At 39.3% G+C, this 4479-nt stretch overlaps 1 long non-coding RNA gene across 1 annotated transcript; it reads left to right on the top strand.

The window, feature by feature from the left end:
* Window positions 1–458: 458 nt before the first annotated feature.
* LOC119408582 lies at window positions 459–3189 on the top strand. The gene is made up of 3 exons (XR_005186746.1): window positions 459–515; window positions 2842–2979; window positions 3079–3189. It is a non-coding gene; the product is annotated as an uncharacterized LOC119408582 (long non-coding RNA).
* Window positions 3190–4479: the final 1290 nt, after the last annotated feature.

Here is a 4479-nt window from a genome sequence, read left to right as displayed (position 1 = left end):
ATATATATATATATATATATATATATATATAAATATATATATATATGGCATATATACATACATATATACATCTATATATACTGTATATACACACACACATACATACATGCAGTATATATAACATTCATGAATTTGTGTGTACATTTGTTAATTTTTTTCATTGACAATAATTTTTTTGTATTTCCAGACTTACCATTAAATAATAAAATGGCCTAAACACATTAGTTAAGCAAAAAACAAACAAAAAAAAACTTTTCTCTGTTTCTTTTCACTCACACAGCTGGACTTTGACTTCTCCACACACTGATCTGAAGGTGTGATTTCATGTTAGAGTTCTGGCTGATGATGGAGGCCTCTGAGCTGAGCCCAGCTGCCCTGCACATCTGTTTGTCAGCCACTGAAGGTTCTGCACAGAGTTCCTGGAAATCAAAAGGGGAGGAGAAATGAAAGTGAAAGACATTCAGAGGCCATTTTCTCTCAGCAGGACAGAGAACAGAACCAGCAGCTGGACCGGGGTGAGTTTTCGTTCTGCTGTCAGAACCTCTGTGGGTTTTCTCTCTGTGGGCTGAAGAGGAAGAATTCAACTCACCCTACGGAACTGACTAACCACATTATCAACAAGGCAGCTGCTTTTCGTCTCTCACCGTGTGTCCTGCTTCCTGTTTGCCAACACGACTAAATGTGTCTCTGTTTCTCTGTAGGGTCAGAGGAGAACCGAGCTTTAACCAGCAGAACAAATATTTACACTTTAAACCGTGTTTTACTGGTTCTTCTCCGGTCAAACTTCTTCAGAAACCAGTTTCTTTGAGACGCCCCAGCATGCTCGTCCCCTGAGACACAGTGTCAGGTTTCAGCTTGCAGGAATGAACTGAACCCTTCATTTGAGCTGCACGAACCTCCGTACGGCCCTGAGAAGAACGTCAGGATTCTGATAGACTCAGCTGGTCTGAAGCTGAACCTTTTCCATAAAAAATGATCTAAAGCAGCTGATGATCCATCTAACGAGCATTTGTAATGATCAAACAAAAACACTGGTTAGTAAATTATCCACAAGCTACTTTTATTTGTCTGATGTAACACCATTTTACTCTTCTTTAATTCCAAAACTTCATAATCAGTAGGAAACAACTTAGATGAGAAATGAACCGTCTCAGTGAATAAACTCACAGAAAATAATTTATTTACACTAGTACAGAGGTCTGCAGCCTCTTCTATCAGCTGCTTCTAAATAAATGCATCCAGCACCACAAACCTGCTAAAACTATCAACAGGTGGCCCATGGGCCACGTCAAGTTTGGTGGAAGAGCTTTTTCATTTGATTTAACTAAAATTATATAATGCATTATAACCTTTATTGATATTTTTAAATTTTAGGACAAACAAAAAGACCATATTTATGTAGAGAAGGTAAACACAAAGTTTACAAATTTTGCTAAATAAATAAATAAATAAAACACTGAGCTCTGTAGTTCAATGTGAGTCCTTGTTTTATTTGTGGAAACAATAATTCGGTATCCCACTTTGAATTAATAAAGCATGAATTTAAAGTGTGCATAAAAACTTAGGTCATTTTGTTGGTTATGTAACTGTGACTGGAGCGCTGTCATCGTCCGTCATCATTATTATCATCATGCTGCTAACAGAACCATGCTGCTAACTGGACCATGCTGCTCACAGAACCATGCTGCTAACAGAACCATGCTGCTAACAGAACCATGCTGCTCACAGAACCATGCTGCTAACAGAACCATGCTGCTAACAGAACCATGCTGCTAATGGGACCATGCTGCTAACAGTACCATGCTGCTAACAGAACCATGCTGCTAACAGTACCATGCTGCTAACAGAACCATGCTGCTAACAGAACCATGCTGCTAACAGTACCATGCTGCTAACTTGACCATGTTGCTAAGAGAAACTCACTGCTAACAGAACCACCCTGCTAATAGGACCATACTGCTAACAGAAGCACACTGCTAATAGAACCATTCTGCTAATAGAACCATTCTGCTAATAGAACCATTCTGCTAATAGAACCATTCTGCTAATAGAATCATGCTTTTAACAGTACCATGCTGTTACCAGGCTCATGTTGCTCAGAGAACCTCATCGTTAACAGAACCACCCTGATATTAGGAGTATGCAGCTAACAGGACCACACTGCTAACAGAAGCCTACTGCTAACAGAAGCACACTGCTAACAGAAGCACACTGCTAACAGTACCATGCTGCTAACAGAAGCACACTGCTAACAGTACCATGCTGCTAACAGAAGCACACTGCTAACAGTACCATGCTGCTAACGGGCCCATGTTGCTAGAGAACCTCACTGCTATCAGAACCACTCTGCCAATAGGACCATGCTGCTGTGAATGTAATTTCATTTTCACTTTTGTCACCTTGATTCTGTATTTTTGTTGCATGCTTTGAATAAATCCCAGTTTATGTTAGTTTTGGGGCTCCGAGCCAGACTCCGCTCCATTAGCGTGTAAATTATAGCCGAACAGAACCTATGAGGATCGTGCTGCTGTTGTTCGGTGTATTGTTTTACACTATTAGTGACTATAGTGCATATCTTAGATCTTTTAGCATACCATTGGGCGTTCATTTAGCGTATATATTAGTTTATATCTTAGATGCTTATTTATTGTTTCTTTTTACACTTTATATTTTTGCTTTTGTTGGATGTAACTGGGACCATGTGTACACAATTTTGTTCCACCTCATGTACCACATGCGATGCGAATGAATATAAAAACCTTGAATCCTTGAATCCTCAAGAAAGCTGCAGGAAACTGACAGGACCAGAACCACATGGAAACTAACTGGTTTCTCTCTCAGACTGACTGAAGAGCAGAAGATGGATGCTGGAGTGGAGGACGAGGAAGAAAAGGCAGACACCACAGGACTCATGAAGTGTGACAGGTCCAGAGGAAGTCCTTCAGGTTTCAGTGGGGAACCTGGACCCACCAACATAAAGTAAGAAAACTGAACTTAACACAAAATGACCTACAGTAGGTCCAAACAGATTGAACAGAACTAAATGTTGCTGTGATGCACACGGCATGTTTGTTTCAGAGGTCACAACCACAAACCGAGAGCAGAACCTCCAGGCCCCAGCTGTCTGCCCCCGCCCAGTGACCACTCCATAGAAGAACCTCTCAACTTCAGTAAAGAACCCGGACCCTCAGACCCAAAGTAGGACAACCATTTCTGGTTCATGTGTCTTCTCAAAGGATTTAGTTTAGACGTTTGGTTCAAAACTGGTGGATTTATGTAGTAGAGCTAATTAATTTACACTCACAACAATACAGCTGTGGCATCAACAGATGAAAAACGATTGTTTTAAAGTTGATTGGATCTGGAACTGTTCATTTGCATTACACGCTGCCTGCAGTCGTGGGTTTAGGCTGCACAGAGCAGCACAAACCTCATCGTTTACTCATGTAGACCGTAGACTGAGTTTTCTTTAAAGGTGAAGTCTTTTATATATTATTATATATATTCTTATATATATATTTTTAGATGCAAGGAGCTCTGCCTGCTGCTAGCTGGGGACCGCCTAGAAAGGCAGCATTATTATCCACCGAGAAAGGGTCTTGCTCTTCCTTCACTTTTAATGCAGCCTCAACCTCAATACCCCCAAAGTTTTATATCAAAACTACCTGCTTGGCATCGTGATATATGCTATTAATTTTATTGGCATTTCAAGTTACCATGGCAACATAATTAACAAACAAAAACACAATTTTTTCTCATTGAAAACACTGACAGAACTCTTAAAAGCGACTAACTGCCACAGTGAGGTCACATGACCTAAAGGAGAGAGGTCCCTGAACAAAATTAATTAAATTTTGGAGCCATTTTGGTTCAAGATGGCTGCCACAGCTACTTCAGAAACTCAAAATTGACTATTACTCAGTCATTCTTTGAGTTCTTGAGCTGAAATTTGGTTTGGTTGCAGCTGAGAGTGATTTGTTATACATTCCTGATGCAAATCGAAAATCCAAGATGGCCGCCTTAGCTAAAAGGGAAAAATTACTCAGCTATTTTAAGAAGTACTGAGCTGAAAGTTGTTTGGTGGAACCTGACAGCGATGCACAACATGTTCTGAATTCAAATCTAAAAATGCAAGATGGTAAGCTAATTTCAAATGGCTATAAATCAGACATTTTTAGAGCTAATTAGCTGAAATTTGGTGTCTTGGCAGCTGAGAACAATCTCTAATTCTCTGATTGCAAATCAAAAATCCATGATGGCCACCTGCACTATAAATAAAAAAAATACTACAACTCAGCCATTTAAATATACAGGTCCTTCTCAAAAAATTAGCATATTGTGATAAAGGTCATTATTTTCCATAATGTAATGATAAAAATGAAACTTTCATATATTTCAGATTCATTGCACACCAACTGAAATATTTCAGGTCTTTAATTGTTTTAATACTGATGATTATGGCATACAGCTCATGAAAAC

The sequence above is a fragment of the Nematolebias whitei genome, chromosome 4 (assembly GCF_014905685.2).
Source record: "Nematolebias whitei isolate Nwh7 chromosome 4, NemWhi1, whole genome shotgun sequence".
Lineage (NCBI taxonomy): Eukaryota > Metazoa > Chordata > Actinopteri > Cyprinodontiformes > Rivulidae > Nematolebias > Nematolebias whitei.
This window is presented reverse-complemented; position numbering and strand designations above follow the sequence as displayed.